This window comes from Oncorhynchus clarkii, chromosome 3 (genome assembly GCF_045791955.1).
Source record: "Oncorhynchus clarkii lewisi isolate Uvic-CL-2024 chromosome 3, UVic_Ocla_1.0, whole genome shotgun sequence".
Classification (NCBI taxonomy): Eukaryota; Metazoa; Chordata; class Actinopteri; order Salmoniformes; family Salmonidae; genus Oncorhynchus; species Oncorhynchus clarkii.
In genome coordinates, this window is record NC_092149.1 from 44,171,913 (window position 1) to 44,189,665 (window position 17,753).

The 17,753-nt window shown below is 43.4% G+C and overlaps 1 long non-coding RNA gene across 1 annotated transcript; it reads right to left on the reverse strand.

Annotated features, from left to right (window-relative positions):
- Positions 1-2,568: 2,568 nt before the first annotated feature.
- LOC139405987 (uncharacterized) lies at positions 2,569-13,949 on the reverse strand. The gene is made up of 5 exons (XR_011633929.1): positions 13,864-13,949; positions 13,530-13,656; positions 10,013-10,193; positions 5,832-5,932; positions 2,569-3,525 (listed from the first exon to the last, which is right to left on the reverse strand). It is a non-coding gene; the product is annotated as an uncharacterized lncRNA (long non-coding RNA).
- Between the last annotated feature and the right edge of the window lie 3,804 nt (positions 13,950-17,753).

A 17,753-nucleotide genomic window follows, 5' to 3' on the forward strand; every position in this document is an offset into this window, starting at 1 on the left:
GAAAATACCTACCCACAAAACAGGTGGGAAAAGGCTACCTAAGTATGGTTCTCAATCAGAGACAATGATAGACAGTTGCCTCTGAGAACCACACCTGGCCAAACACACAGAAATAGAAAACATAGAACACAAAACATAGAATGCCCACCCCAACTCACGCCCTGACCAAACCAAAATAGAGTCATAAAAAGGATCTCTAAGGTCAGGGCGTGACAGTGATAGACTTCATTCAATTTGTTGAGTAGAGTGTTGGAGGCTATTAGGTCAATGACATTCCCAAAGTCGAGGATCGGTAGGATGTTCAGTTTTACGAGGGTATGTTTGGCAGCATGAGTGAAGGATGCTTTGTTGCGAAATAGGAAGCTGATTCTAGATTTAATTTTGGATTGTAGATGCTTATTGTGAATCTGGAAGGAGAGTTTACAGTCTAAACAGACACCTAGGTTTTTGTAGTTGTCCACATATTCTAAGTCAGAACCGTCCAGAGTAGTAATGCTGGACGGGCGGGCAGGCGTGGGCAGCGATCAGTTGAATGGCATGCATTTAGTTTTACTTGCATTAAGAGCAGCTGGAGGCCATGGAAGGAGAGTTGTATGGCATTGAAGCTCGTCTGGAGGTTTGTTAACACAGTGTTCAAAGAAGGGCCAGAGGTATACAGAATGGTGTCGTCTGCGTTGAGGTGGATCAGAAAATCACCAGCAGCAAGAGCGACATCATTGATGTATACAGAGAAGTGGCACCCAAATAGAGACGGCCAGAGGTCCGGACAACAGATTTATCGGTGGTGCCAGTATTTCCTAGCCTCAGTGCAGTGGGCAGCTGGGAGGAGGTGCTCTTATTCTCCATGGACTTTACAGTGTCCCAGAACTTTTTGGAGTTTGTGCTACAGGATTCATATTGGTTCCTAACTTTCCTGAAAAGTTGCATATCGTGGGGGCTATTCGATGCTAATGCAGAACGCCACAGGATGTTTTTGTGCTGGTCAAGGGCAGTCAGCTCTGGAGTGAACCAACTATATCTGTTCTTGGTTCTAACTTTTTTTAATGGGCATGCTTATTTATGCTGCAATAGTTTGTGTCGGGGGCTAGGGTCAGTCTATTACATCTGGAGTATTTCTCTGGTCTTATCCGGTGTCCTGTGTGAATTTAAGTATGTTCTCTTTAATTCTCTCTCTCTTTCTCTCTGAGTACCTGAGCCCTAGGACCATACCTCAGGACTACCTGGCCTGATGACTCCTTGCTGTCCCCAGTCCACCTGGCCGTGCTGCTGGTCCAGTTTCAACTGTTCTGCCTGCGGCAATGGAACCCTGACTTGTTCACCGGACGTGCTACCTGTCCCAGACCTTCTGTTTTCAACTCTCTAGAGACAGCAGGAGACGTAGAGATACTCTGAATTATCGGCTATGAAAAGCCAACTGACATTTACTCCAGAGGTGCTGACCTGTTGCACCCTCTACAACCACTGTGATTATTATTATTTGACCCTGCTGGTCATCTATGAACATTTGAACATCTTGGCCATGCTCTGTTATAATCTCCACCCGGCACAGCCAGAATAGGACTGGCCACCCCATCATAGCCTGGTTCCTCTCTAGGTTTCTTCCTAGGTTCTGGCCTTTCTAGGGAGTTTTTCCTAGCCACCGTGCTTCTACACCTGCAATGCTTGCTGTTTGGGATTTTAGGCTCTATTTCTGTACAGAACTTTGTGACATCAGCTGATGTAAGAAGGGCTTTATAATACATTTGATTGATTGAAAGATGCTGCCTTGGCAGCTAACCAAGGAAATTACCTCTAACAGCATTTTTGGAAGTTAAATGCAACAAAACACTTATGGAAAACAATTTCTTAATATGGCTTATGAACACTATAATTTGTTTGCAAGCATGATAGCTGTACTTTTAGTTTATGGTTGACACACCTTGTTTGCCATTAGCCAATCGGCGTTCTCAATGAGTTCAAAGCAAATGAACACATGTTGCTCCCAGATTACAAATAGTATTTTTCAGAGTTTCCCACTTGCTATGAACGCAGCATTCGTGAAGGCCAATTAAAGATAGTATTTTAGTAAGATTTAGTTACATTCTTAATCTAAGGCTAACTACTGGATTATCTTTGGCTAGGCTGCTCAGGCAAACCCAAAAGTGTGCAAGGACCGCCAGATGGACACCACCTTTGGCAAAATGTAAAGTTCCACCATCATGACCCTGGCTAAGGAGTCCACATACAAGGAGCCTCCTCTGTCCCATTGAGATGAATTACCTGAGTAAATAACATCAGACCTGAATGCCTTATGTTCAGTGTGAGTCTGTGGTATGAATAAGATTATGGTGATTGTACGCTCAGTGTAAATGCTTAACAGTAAGAATTGTTGTTTAAGCTATCGACTCTACAAGTTAGAACTGTTACCTGTACTACTCTGCACAAAACTGGGTTCCTTTAAATTCAGATGCCATTTTCTCATTTGTAGAATGCAAATTCAGTTGGTTCCAGTCATTCATAAAATTGAGGAGTTTACATTGACAAGGAATTTGCCTAAAGCGTATAAATGAAAAAGGATATAACAAGTCAAACATTTTTCTTTAGCAATTTATTGCTTATAAACGCTCTTAGATTTTATTTTTTATCAAAAAATAATTATCAATAAATCACAAATAAAATTGTCACAATTACTTTACATGACATATTACACAATGAAGCCATTGTACAAAGAACATATACATGTAACATATTGGTCAGGAATGTATCCGAGGTTGGTATGCAGCTTTTTTTTCTTCATATGGGCACAACACTCATCATTTCACAACTATTCACATTTTGGAAATCCTACCTGGATCCAAAACAAACAAAGACATCAATCAAACAGCCTGGCTTTCTGCAATGGATATTTGGCAGTGGAACCGATCTCATTTTTGTCAAAATTCAGCTACTGAACAAAAATGTGTAATGCAGTAACACGAACCAAAGCTTGTCTCCCTAGTTTGAGCTCTAAATAATCAACTGCATTCAGATAAAAAAGTACCTCAGAACAACAACAGAAAATACATAATCCATTTGGATTCAGTTTAATCACATTTTTAACTGTACCCTGCTGGAACATCATAGTACATTTGTGTTGATGTCATGTTTGTATTCATGATCTATCTGTTGAATACAAACGAAAATTTACAAAAGAAAATACATAATCCTTCAAAATACATAATCCTTTGAGTGTCTCTCTTTTGAAAACCAATATAACTTAAGCCCACATAGATCTCCAGGAGCACCACCATGTCCTTCACTGTGTCGGAGTTAGTCCCAAATGACACTCTTTTCCTTATAGTGCACTACTTTATGGCCTATGGGAGAAGAGGGGCTCTGGTCAAAAGTGCAATTTGGGATGAGCAGCCTTAAAATTAGGGTTCTGCTCCACATTAACCATACACTATCCTGTGTTGTGTACATACAGTATAAGCCTCGCACTATCAGATCTGGTCCGTCTCCACGTTGAGTTCTGGACAGAGCTCTTTGAGGATCATCCATCAGAACCTGAAACAGGGGCAGAGGAAGCATGTCAGGAGGACATTAAGCAATACATCACTTCAGCCTGGATTCAAGTGGAGGAGTCTGTTCTGTGCATTTTGTTTTAAGCTTGCATGTACATACATGAGTATGTAGACACCTGCTCGTTGAACATCTCATTCCAAAATCATGGGCATTAATATGGAGTTGGTCCCCCGTTTGCTGTTACCTCTACTCTTCTGGGAAGGCTTTGCACTATATGTTGGAACATTGCTGCGGGGACTTGCTTCTATTCAGCCACGAGCCTTAATGAGGTCAGGCACTGATATTGGGCGATTAGGCTTGGCTCACAGTCGGCGTTCCTATTCATCACAAAGGTGTTCGATGGGGTTGAAGTCAGGGCTCTATGCAGGCCAGTCAAGATCTCCCACACCAATCTCGACAAACCATTTCTGTATGGACCTCGCTTTGTGCACGGGGGATTGTCATGCTGAAACAGGAAAGGGCCGTCCCCAAACTATTGCCACAAATTTGGAAGCACAGTACTGTCTAGAATGTCATTGTATGCTGTAGCGTTAAGATTTCCCTTCACTGGAACTAAGGGGCCTAGCCCGAACCATGAAAAACAGCCCCAGACCATTATTCCTCCTCCATCAAACTTTACAGTTGGCACTATGCATTGGGGCAGGTAGCGTTCTCTTGACATCCGCCAAACCCAGCTTCGTCCATCGGACTGCCAGATGGTGAAGCTTGATTCATCACGTGCTCAATGGCTGCGAACTTCACACCACTCCAACCAACATTTGCGCACGGCGATCTTAGGCTTGTGTGCGGCTGCTTGGCCATGAAAACCCATTTCATGAATCTCCCGACTAACAGTTATTGTGCTGACGTTGCTTCTAGAGGTAGTTTGGAGCTCGGTAGCGAGTGTTGCAACCGAGGACGGATATTATTTTTTACACGCTACGCACTTCAGCACTCGGCAGTCCCATTCTGTGAGCTTGTGTGGCCTACCAATTCACGGCTGCGCCATTGTTTCTCCTAGACGTTTCTACTTCACAATAACAGCACTTAAAGTTGATTGGGGCAGCTCTAGCAGGGCAAAAATTGACATCCTTTGACAGTGCCATGTTGAAAGTCCCGGAGCTCTTCAGTAAGGCCATTCTACTGGTAATGTTTGTCTATGGAGATTGCATGGCGGTGTGCTCAATTGTATACACCTGTCAATAGGTGAGGCTGAAATAGCCAAATCCACTAATTTGAAGGGGCGTCCACATACTTTTATATATAGAGTGTATGAGACTGACTCATACAGTGAGGGAGATCCTCCTATGAAGCTGGTCTGTGACTACCTGACACCTTCCCAACCATAGAATTAAATAGTCTCGCTCTCTCTCTCTTTTACAAACAGAGTTTCCCACATATAAACTTTATTGGCATAGCACAAATGGAAATGGTTCTGGAATGTACAATACACATACCCTTATTTTATTTAACCTTTATTTAACCAGGAAAATCCCATTGAGACCAAGAGTCTCTTTTTCAAGGGAGACCTGGCCAAGAAGGCAGCAACAATCAATACAATACATAATTAAAACATACAACAATACCACATGATCCATCCTAAAACAAGCATTTACACTCCTCCGTAACAGAGTCTCCCATCAATATTTTAAATTAATTCAGTGGCACTAACATATCTAGATGAAGCATGGATTGGAAACTATCCCATGCCTCTGGTGTACAAGAAGAGAAGGCAGTCTTGCCTAATACTGTGAATGTCCTGGGGACTTTAAGTAGCAACCCCCTAGCAGACCGGATATGGTAACTGCTGGTGGTGAAGGAGACCAGACTACAGAGGTAGAGGGAGTTCACCCAAAAGGTCTTTGTAGATGAACACATACAAATGTAGCTTTCTGCGCATATAAAGTGAGTTCCAACCTACCTTTTGGTACAAGGTGCAATGGTAGGTGATTGACTTGGCTTTTGTAATAAAGCGCAAGGATGCATGATCAACAGAGCCCAGTCTCTGTAAGACGGAGGAGGTTGTATGCATATACAACAACTTTATCATAATAAATTACAGAGAGAAAAGTGGCCTGTACATGCTTCTTTCTAGCCAAAAGCTTATTTCAAACCGATTCTCCCTCCCTTTGAGTGGTCTGACCTACCAGCAGTAATGTAATGCTGTTCTGAATTGAGCCACTATGTGGCAAACCTGGTTGCATTTGTGCAATTCCCAACAGAATAGTGGGTGTCTCTTTCAACCAGCACCACAACAACAGCACGTTTCAGCATATTTGGCCTTTTCAGAAATGGTGAGGTGAACTTACATAAAGTAGATGCCTGTTGGCATAAGTCTCCTGAAGGGAGATGAAGATCTTGATGATCCCATACCTGGCGCTCTGCTGTCCCACCAAATTCTGTAGTGCATCTGGTAGACACAGTTAACATGTGTTATGTGGTTGTCTTACCTACCTTAGTTGAATGCATTGACTGTAAATCGCTATGGATAAGAGCATCTGCTAAATGACCAAAATGTAAACATAAAAAAGTCCACATTGGGAGATCTATCCACAGATACCAGTCATGCCTATGATAAACACATCTGCACTAGGACTAGGGCTCCTATTACACATGACAGTTACCTCATATATATACACATTAACACTGTACTACTAGGCTATATGATGAACAACTGATGCTAATCAAGCATGCAATTACTACAGCCACATCTGCTGTGTCTGCTATGGATCAGTCGACTTGATTATTTTTTAAATGTTCTTTATTGAATCCAAAACATACAATATACTTGCAGTGAAGCCGCTCAACAACTACACCACACCAGTCATCCAACAGACTCCATTCAGAGCGACACACAGAAGCATCCAGGGTCAATGCCCTGCTCAAGGGCACGTTGACAGATCTCCCACCAGGCCAAAAAACATGAACCCGAACCCTCCAAGATCCCCCCACAGTTCCCCAATAGCTGTCCCTCAACCATCCGAGACCGCTTCCACAAGCCCCTCCCAAGAATAAAAAATGCCATTATTTTACCAGATAAGTTGACTGAGAACACATTCTCATTTACAGCAATGACATGGGGAATAGTTACAGGGGAGAGGAGGGGGATGAATGAGCCAATTGTAAACTGGGGATTATTAGGTGACCGTGAATGGTTTAAGGGCCAGATTGGGAATTTAGCCAGGACACCGGGGTTAACAAGTGCTGAAAGACGACACCCTACACAGGGCAGTGTCCCCAATCACTGCCCTGGGGCATTGGGATATTTTTTAGGTCAGAGGAAAGAGTGCTTCCTACTGGCCCTCCAACACCACTTCCAGCAGCATCTGGTCACCCATCCAGGGACTGACCAGGACCAACCCTGCTTAGCTTCAGAAGCAAGCCAGCAGTGGTATGCTGCTGGCCACTAATTAATTAATTCTAATTAATTCCACCCACCCCCAAGAACCAACAACCAAGAAAATGAACTAAAGAGAAAGAAGACAGAAGAAAACAGCAAACAACAATGCAACCCCCCCCCCCCCCCAGAAAAACAAAGGACAACAAGGACAACTAAAATCATAACAGCAATGCCAACTGTATATGTTTGTGTGCATGTCTGGCACTATTACATGTGTGTGTGTATTTGAATGAGAGTGTATGTATATGCATGTGCACAAACACCTGCACGGCATCAGCCTCAGGCAAACTGGCATTAGTTGTAAAAACACTGCTCCTCAGTGTCTTCAAACATAATAAAAAGTATGTTTTATTTTTTTACTTTTATCTTTGACCATCATTCTATCTCCCACACAGCAACTCCACTCCCACTTGTCTCCATTCCACATCCCAACCCTCAGCTTCCCTTAGCCCACCCCACCTATCTCTGCTGGCCACCCTCTTCGGATTTCTACGCAACATACAAAACCATTCAAAAGTTTGGGGTCACTTAGAAAAGTCCTTGTTTTTGAAAGAAAAGCACATCTTTTGTCCATTAAAATAACATCAAATTGATCCGTGTAGACATTGTTAATGTTGTAAAAGACTGTTGTAGCTGGAAACAGGAGATTTTTTATGGAATATCTACATAGGCAAACAGAGGCCCATTATCAGTAACCATCACTCTTGTGTTCCAATTGTGTTAGTTAATCCAAGTTCAACATTTTAAAAGGCTAATTGATCATTAGAAAACCCTAATAAATTATGTTAGCACAGCTGAAAACTGTTGTTCTGATTAAAGAAGCAATAACACTGGCCTTCTTTAGACTAGTTGAGTATCTGGAGCATCAGCAGTTGTGGGTTCGATTATAGGCTCAAAATGGCCAGAAAAAAAAACCTTTCTTCTGAAACTCATCAGTCTATTCATGTTCTGAGAAATGAATGCTATTCCATGTGAGAAAGAAATTGAAGATCTCGTACAATGCTGTGTACTACTCCCTTCATAGAATAGCGCAAACTGGCTCTAACCAGAATAGAAAGAGTGGGAGGCCCCGGTGCACAACTGAGCAAGAAGACAAGTACATTAGAGTGTCTAGTTTGAGAAACAGATGCCTCACAAGTCCTCAACTGGCAGCTTCATTATATTCATTATTGGCAAAATACCAATCTCAACGTCAACAGTGAAGAGGCGACTCCGGGATGCTGGCCTTCTAGAGTTCCTCTGTCCAGTGTCTGTGTTGTTTTGCCCATCTTAATCTTTTATTTTTATTGACCAGTCTGAGATATGGATTTTTCTTTGCAAATCTGCCTAGAAGGCCAGCATCCCGGAGTCGCAGAGTAGCTTTGGTAGCAGCTAATGGGGATCCATAATACTAATACAAAAACAAGGATATTTCTAAGTGACCCCAAACTTTTGAATGGTAATGTATATCTTTCAACTATGGTGTGCTGTTTACTGTACAATTTCAATCTATCTAATCAAATAGAATTCACAGATTGCAAGTTGAAGATAAATACTTTGACTAAGAGTATTAGTATATTAGTAATTGACTGTAATTGTCTCTCCAGATCTCCTAACAGTACTATTTCTAGGGTCTATTTTAGATCAATGCTATGCATTTTCAGCCATTCCTGAACCTGGGACCAGAAACAGGCTACCTGAGGGCAATACTAAAATAAACGATCTATTGATTCTGTCGACTTGATTAGGAGGTTAGGTTTATTACTGATTCTCCTTATGCTAGAACATACAGTAAGTAGAATGTCTACATCCCAAATGGCACCGTATTCCCTACATAATGCACTGCTTTAGACTAGGGCCCCAAATAGGAAAGAGACTGGCATTTGAGACTCTGACGCATCATTCCATGTCAGTTTTGGGTGAACCGAGCCAGAAAGTATGGAAAGTGATAGCTCAAGGAAACAATTAACTGAGGCTGTGCGGAGGTCAGATGTGTGTAATTGTCCTCTCCAGCTCATAAGACCCATGGACGGACTGCTTAAAGTTAGTGAAGGAGATATAAGACTCCAGCTTCAGTGATTTTTGCAATTTGTTACAGTCATTGGCAGCAGAGAACTGGAAGGAAAGGCGGCCAAAGCAAGTGTTGGCTTTGGGGATGACCAGTGAACTATACCTGCTGGAGCGCTTGCTGGGCGGGTGGGTGCGGGCAACGGTTGAAGAGCATGCATTTAGTTTTACTAGCATTTAAAAGCAGTTGGAGGCCACAGAAGGAGTGTTGTATGGCATTGAAGCTTGTTTGGAGGTTTGTTAACACAGTGTCCAAAGAAGGGCCAGAAGTATACAGAATGGTGATGGATCGGTGAGGCTCCCTGTTGGCAGTAAAGAGGTATTGTAGCCCAAGAATTGGCTGGTGGACCTCTTAGGCTAGAAGGGAGATGGGCCTAGCTTGAGGCTAGCTCCAGGCTAGTTGGTGCTTGCTTCGGGACAGAGACGTTAGCCAGGAGTAGCCACACCGATAGCAACTAGCTAGCTGTGATGATCTGGTGTAAAGGTCCAGAGCTTGCGGTAGAATTCCGGAGATGCGATAGAGAAAAAGCAGACCGATATGCTCTGGGTTGATATTGCGCTGTGCTGACTGGCAGGTATTTTCTGAGCTGAGGCTGGCTGATGTCCGAGTTAAAGGTGAGGACCACTAGCAGTGGCTAACTGACTACTAGCTAGTTAGCTGGCTAGCTTCTGATGGGGGTTCCAGTTCTAAAGTATAAAAATAGCAGATCCGTACCACATTGGGTGAGGCGGGTTGCAGGAGAGTATATTCCGTCCGTCGATGGAAAGTGAGATTAAAATATATATGAAAAAAAAACCGATATAAACACGGGACAAGACAAAAACATACGTCTGACTGCTACACCATCTTGGAAAACATCATGATTTTGAAGGGTCATGATATTCTCACTTGTGGGGCAGGGAGTTACAGCCCCAAAATCCACATTGTAGTTATTTTTTTTAAATAACTTGATGATTTTACCTCTATTTCAAGAAAGGGTCAGACCGAAACATTGATAATACATGTACAGAGACAGCAAGATTGTGACAGGAGGGAGGACCTACCTGGGATATTGTCTAGTAACTTCTGTTGTGCTCTCTCTTTGGTCTCCTGACGTTCTGAGTTGGACGAGCCTTGATTTGGGGGGCCAGTTTTCCGTTGGGCCAGAAAGTGTTCCGGAGAATGTTGATGTAGCAAACAAGCATCTGCTCACTGAAGAGCCAGTTGACAGTGTCTTGAATTTGCCTGAGAGGGTAGGAGAGGGTGGGAGGGTTATTATGACGGCCTAGTCTGCACTACATTAAAGAGATTCTTCTCTACTTTTGTATACTTTTTTTGTGAGTAGTTCTGAAAGTAGCACTCACGAGCCAAAAGTGGTCCCTGAAAATATGTTATGTTCTATGTCACATATGTACAGACGTGAACCACGGCAATGTTTTCTTTCTCTCTCTGCTATGTCCACTGAGCCGTTGGACCCGCCCTGCAACCTCAATGGATAATGCTGGACTGAAATCTTGCTAGCTGTCACTCAAATGCTGAAGCTCATTGGCTAGAACTTGAATTGCTAGGGGGCTGGCCCACGTGGGGGGGGGGGGGGGGGGGGGGGGGGGGGTGAAATGAGGGGAAATGGTGCGGCACGGCTTCAATTAAACAGTCACTTTCAAATGAAGTTTTCGTAAATCTAATCAAACTTTGTCACGTGTAGACCGTGAAATGCTTACTCACCTTAACCAACAGTGCAGTTGAAGAAAGAGTTAAGATATTTACCAAATAAACTAAAGTAAAAAATAATAAAAAGTAACACAATAAAATAGCGAGGCTATATACAGGGGGTACAGGTACCGGGGTCAATGTGTGGGGGTACAGGTTAGTCGAGGTAATTTGCACATGTAGGTAGGGGTGAAGTGACTATGATAATAAACAGTGAGTAGCAGCAGTGTAAAAAAACAAATGGAGGGGGGCTGTCAATGTAAATAATCTGGTGGCCATTTGATTAATTGTTAAGCAGTCTTATGGCTTGGGGGTAGAAGCTGTCAAGGAGCATTTTGGTCCTTGACTTACAGTTGAAGTCGGAAGTTTACATACACCTTAGCCAAATACAATTCAACTCAGTTTTCCTGACATTTAACCCTAGTAAAAATTCCCTGTTTTAGGTCAGTTAGGATCACCATTTTATTTTAAGAATGTGAAATGTCAGAGTAATAGTAGAAAAAATGATTTATTTCAGCTTTTATTTCTTTCATCACATTCCCAGTATGTCAGAAGTTTACATACACTCAATTAGTATTTGGTAGCATTAACTTTAAATTGTTTAACTTGGGTCAAACATTCCGGGTAGCCTTCCACAAGCTTCCCACAATAAGTTGGGTGAATTTTGGCCCATTCCTCCTGACAGAGCAGATGTAACTGAGTCAGGTTTATAGACCTCCTTGCTCGCACACACTTTTCAGTTCTGCCCACAAATGTTCTATAGGATCGAGGTCAGGGCTTTGTGATGGCCACTCCAATACCTTGACTTTGTTGTCCTTAAGCCATTTTGCCACAACTTTGGAAGTATACTTTGGGTCATTGTCCATTTGGAAGACCCATTTGCAACCAAGCTTTAACTTCCTGACTGATGTCTTGAGATGTTGCTTCAATACATCCACATACTTTTCCTACCTCATGATGCCATCTATTTTGTGAAGTGCACCAGTCCCTCCTGCAGCAAAGCACCCCAACATGATGCTGCCACCCCCGTGCTTCACGGTCGGGATGGTGTTCTTCGGCTTGCAAGCATCCCCCTTTTTCCTCCAAACATAACAATGGTCATTATGGCCAAACAGTTCTATTTTTGTTTCATCAGACCAGAGGAAATTTCTCCAAAAAGTACGATCTTTGTCCCCATGTGCAGTTGCAAACCGTAGTCTGGCTTTTTTGGGGGGTTTGAGCAGTGGCTTCTTCCCTGCTGAGCGGCCTTCCAGGTTATGTCGATATAGGACTCGTTTTACTGTAGATATAGATACTTTTGTACCCGTTTCCTTCAGTATCTTCACAAGGTCCTTTGCTGTTGTTCTGGGATTGATTTGCACTTTTTGCACCAAAGTACGTTCTTCTCTAGGAGAGGTATTCCTGAGAGGTATGACGGATGACGGATGCGTGGTCCCATGGTGTTTATACTTGCATACTATTGATTGTGCAGATGAACGTGGTACCTTCAGGCTTTGGAAATTGCTCCCAAGGATGAACCAGACTTGTGTAGGTCTATCATTTTATTCTGAGGTCTTAGCTGATTTCTTTTGATTTTCCCATGATGTCAAGGAAAGAGGCACTGAATTTGAAGGTAGGCCTTGAAATACATCCACAGGTACACCTCCAATGGACTCAAATGATGTCAATTAGCCTATCAGAAGCTTCTAAAGCCATTACATAATTTTCTGGAATTTTCCAAGCTGTTTAAAGGCACAGTCAACTTAGTGTATGTAAACTTCTGAGCCACTGGAATTGTGATACAGTGAATTATAAGTGAAATAATATATCTGTAAACAATTGTTGGAAAAATTACTTGTGTCATGCACAAAGTAGATGTCCTAAACGACTTGTCAAAACTATAGTTTGTTAACCAGAAACAGAAATCCACACACTCTATCCTGGATTTCCTTTATTACAACAGTTTGTCTGGCCTGCCTGCAGATGTCACTGCCTGTCCTAGTTGGCTTTTTCACAGTTCATTTTAATGGAGGAGCAAAAAATGTTATTAAGGGAAGGGGTGACTCATACAAGCTTACACAAGGAGCCCCAAACAGCAAAATTTGTACAGGCGGAGGCTGGGGGTGGCAGGCAGAAAACCAGGGTTACGTCCCAAATGGCACTCTTTGCACTATACGGTGCACTACTTTTGACCAGAAGTAGTGCGCTATGTAGAGAATAGGGTGCCATTTGGGACGTAGAACAAGGGATTTCATCAGTCTGACAGATAGTTGGATGACTACAGCACCACAGCTTTGCTGGGGGATTTGGGGCTGACCTATGGGCTGGTACAGGAACCACTCCATTGACTCTCTTCATGTCTCTGATCAGTGTTCAGTACAAACACGTCCATAGAGAGGAAGTGTAAAGAGGCGTGATCTGCCTGAGCAAGTATCATATTTTGTCCTTTCTCCCTGCTCCTCTCTCCTCCTGCAACTGTCCCCCAGCTGCATATTTTCCTCCAAGTCACTTGTATCTTTTGTTAGTTTGTTAAGTTTCAACCAAAACTATGGACTATATTGGAAAATAGCGAGTCACGCACATCCCTCTCTCCAACTAATCAGCTTCCATTGACAAAGCCCAGTAGGAATACAATGTCCCATTGCTCAAGCATTCAAATCTATCCTCAAATTGAACTACTATGCAAGATCAAATAAAAAGGAATTATAAAATATGACCAAATACCCCACAAAAAAAATGATAACATACAAAACAACAACATTGAAATCTATAAACATATCTGACTAATGTAATAGCTACTGTTAATTGGACAGTGCAATTAGATTAACAAGAATTTAAGCTTTCTGCCCCTATAAGACATGTCAATGTCCTGGAATGTTTGCTGTTACTTACAACTGTCATGCTAATCACATTAGCGCACGTTAGCTCAACCGTCCCGGTATAGGGACACCGATCCGTAGAGGTTAGTCTTTCAGCCATTTCAAGGTCTCTCCCTTCAGGGTGTCTTCTCCAATCCTTTCTGAGAAAGAGGTGAGGAGGGAACATGCAAGGAATCGAGGAAAGAAGCCCATATTTCTCCCACCAGCGAGTGAAAGTCAGCTACTGCCTTCACAAGCTGTTCCTGAGTTATTCTGGGACTGCATCTGCCGACTCCACACAGTTCATGCTGATGGTTCAGCAGCATTATATTTGTTGTCTTTTTTTTTATATACCACAAATCACTCACCTTCTTTAAGGGCCTTGTCAACATTGTGTGATACCACCAATCTTCTCGTCTGTGCAGACTCCAAAAGGGGCACTGTGAATCGTCCCTGCAAACATAAGATCAATTTAAAAATTGTTGTGTTAAGTACATAGAATGTTCCAGTCGAAGGTCAATGATGCTCCATCTCAGCCATTGCATGCATACTAACATGATCATTGACAAAGGAACCAAGGATACATTCGAACAACTTCAAATAGATATTCATAAATAACTAAATAGTTAACTGAATGGGCAGTGATGAGATGTCCAAACCAGACTCAGACAGGGAAAAGATAGAGGCTGTATTGAGCAACAAGGTTTCAAAACGTATAGCCTATCTAACACCCACCGTATTATGCAGGAGACCAAACCAAGCCAAAACACTGCCTATGCTTCAAAAGTCTGGCTGACTGTTGAAGCTATAGGCTACAACACAACATTATCATGTGTCATCATGCAGGACTGAAGAGCACAATGAATGCCTAGCTGTCTACTGTCTTCATTATAAATGTATCTGACAAACAACTCAGTTACTCAGTGATCATAACAAGGATGATATGGATGATATGGAGGAAAATTGGCTTATGACATGACACATGAATAAAAACTATACAGGATACGTACCATTAATTAACAAGTCCAACAGGTAAGTAGACCGTCTCTTTGAAGTTTCAAATCTGCAGATTTTAGGAGGACCCTTCTTCACGAGGAGACCAAAGCTTCCAAACAAGAAACACAGCAAGGCGAAGGATATATAAATAAAAATCTTCCGAAAAAATGATGTTACGGTGAGGCCCCCATATCCAAACTGAAAAAGTCATGCTGCGGCGATTCCCATGCAGATTGCGGTCAAGAAACGAAAAGATGAACCGACGGAGAGAGCGCTAGATATGGGGTCATCGGTGCTGCTGCTGCCGGCAAAAAGCATGTTGCTGTCAATGACATCTCCTCAACACCGACAAGAGGTCAGTGTTAGTGTTCAAATACTGGAGAGTTGAGACCAAATCACGGACGCTGGACAGAGTGGATTTCAGTTGTAACGAAAGACAGTTTTAATGAGTCAGAGATATCTTGTCCCGCCGTTTTACGTGCACGGACCTAGTTCACATAACTCGGCAAGGAGCCAGGTGAAAAAGAGGCCTATACAATGGTTACATACATTTTTATACATAGAATAAAGTAGGTGGAGTCTTGTCGTTTCGGTCTTCTTGACTGGTCGGAGGGTTGGAGGCGGGCCTTGCTCTAGCCAGAGCGGGCCCCATTGGTGCACAGCAAAAGTTCTTTGCTCTTGGGACCGGCCAGTTAGAGGGAGATGAGATGTGTGTTTATATAAGGAAGAGGGGGTCAGTCTTATGGCTGGGTGTATGTGTTCTTACGACGGAATGTCTTTGTTTATATGAGCTATGTGTATGAATATTTATATAACAAATCCCCCTCTTCACGTCTATTAGACGTGAAAACTATAGCAGAAAGGTGGCGGTTGCAATCGTGGGTATACATAAGGTGGTGCTCCTAACCTTGTCTGATTTGCATGGTGGGTCTGTAGGTGTAGTGCTACGTTTGGGACGGGAGTGATTGGAGGGAGTGATATCAGGAAAGGAGTTAGGGACATGTGTAGGGGTTGGTGTATGTGATGTGGCAGGGTGAAATAGTTGTTCAATTAACCATGTGAAAGTCCTAGGGTTACTCCAAATATCAGTATGAATATCACAAATAAGGGACCAGATATCCCCAGCCTCACCCAGAGAGGGAGAAATTTCCCTCTAACTGGGCGAGGTTCCCTTCTCAGGGGAGGCGGAGTTTGATGCCGCATCACCTGAGGAAGGAGTGTCTTCATTTGGAATCGAATTTAGGCCGCTCAAATCAGCTCTGACTTCAGTCAGTGTTCTAGAAGGAATTGGGGCTGGGGTGCAATGTGTAAGGCGGTGCCAAGGTGTTGCCTGATTTACCTTTGACCTGGACTGAGTGTGAAGTAACCTCCTTCACTTCGTACGGTCCAGTCCACCTGGGTTCCAGCCACTTTCTCTTGTGGACTGTAACCCTCAACCCGTCACCAACCTTTACCTTCAGTAGTGGCGTGTCCCCCGGCAGCTCCCCCTCCTGGACCTTGTGAACCTGGGTAGAGAGTGCTGCAGAGAGAACCGTCAGTTTTTTCACATAATTAGACATTACAATTTGTTGTACATCAAGGGCGGGCATATGACCTCCCTCCCTTGGTGGACCATGCATGACTCTACCAGTCATTATCCCATGAGGCACATACTTTAGCTATCTTAGCTTTTGCTTTTGGTTTGACGTTCCACCAGATTTTGGGATTGGGGCCTGTACACAGATCCAAATCTGTGGGTTATGCCAAATCTTTCTTCCACCTGTCTCAGGTGTTTGTTAAATGTGAGCCATTTGTCAAATTTGATTTGTCTTGGGATGCCATACCTGGGTATTAGTTTGGTTTGTAGCCACTTAAAAGACTGACCTAGCATCCTCCCCTTTTGTTAGTATTGCCTCTACCCATTTGGAGAACCTATCTACTATGACTAGGAGATAGAGTTTGCCTTTAGATAAATTTTCGGGGCCCATGTCGGTGTAGTCTATCCTAATATCCTGAAAACATGCATTAGGTATTACGTATGAGCCCATTGGTGTTTGATATGGTTTCTTTGGGTTGTGTCTGTCACAACCATTGCATTCGTCACAAAATAAATCATCGTCATAAAATAAGTCAGTCATATTTTTTATGTGAGGGTGCCACCAGATGTGCGAGGCCTTTTTGGAGGGTCTTTAGTTTGCCTTCGTGTGTGTGGGGCCATGTGTTTCTCATAAAAGTTCTGGGTCCATCAGTGTGGCCTGCTTCATGGGCATGGGCTGAGTCTGTATAGATATCCAGTCTTTCCTTTTCCTCTGATGAGGACCTGCGTCAATCCGATGATTTCAGCTAATTTGGCCGATGCTGGTTGAGGGTTGATGGCTGATTGAAGGGTGACATGTGAACCGTCTGGGAGTTGCTGTTTCCTTCTTCTGCCGTGGGCGGTGGGCATTTTTATGACCAGGGGATGGTGCTCCCAGTCATTCCCTGGAACTGCGGTTGGTTGTATGCGGGTTGCTGATGCATGGGTGTGGGTCCTGGTTGCTGATGTTCGTACTGTTGAGGTCTATTTCCACCCCTTTCCTTCCCATATGGACCTCTCGTAGAGTTCCACTGGCGTTGTTGTGGTGTGAGTGGGTATGGACACTCTCGTGAGTAGTGCCCTGGAGTTCTACAGTTGAAACAAACCCCTCTTTTTTGAATGGCCTGGTATCCATTGCGGCTGGTATGCAAATTGTGGTTGCGGGGGATACCAAGGCCCCGGGTTGGCTGGTTGAGGACCGGCCTGCTGTTGAATCATCTGGGAGATAGTCTGGGCCACTATTTGAGAGATGTCTGTTTTGGTGCCCGTCTCCTTCGTTTCTTCCGCCACCATCTGTTTCTTAGGTTTTTTCTCCTTGTTGTGCTTCCTTCAATTGGAGTTTCAGGAGTTGTACCTGGAGGGACTGCACCTGGCTCTCAGCACCCCCTCTTTCCTTGTTGTGCTGGGTCACATGGTGGTGCACATGAGTGTTGAATTGGGTCAGAGGAAGTGCAAACAACCCTACCGTTCCTCTGAGTTTGGTTTTAACATCTCCGGGACACCCGTTGACCACCATTTCCTTCCACATGCTGAGTGTGGTATCAGTGTGATCGAATGGTTCTTCGTGGACCGATCTCCATGTGGTCTTAGCCCTGTCCAGGTATGCTGCAGGTTGCTCACCTGGGTTGATTGTAAAGGAGGATAAGGTGGCATGGTTTCTTTCTGTAGGGTATGCTCTCCGTAGAACTTCCCATAATCTGGTACGGA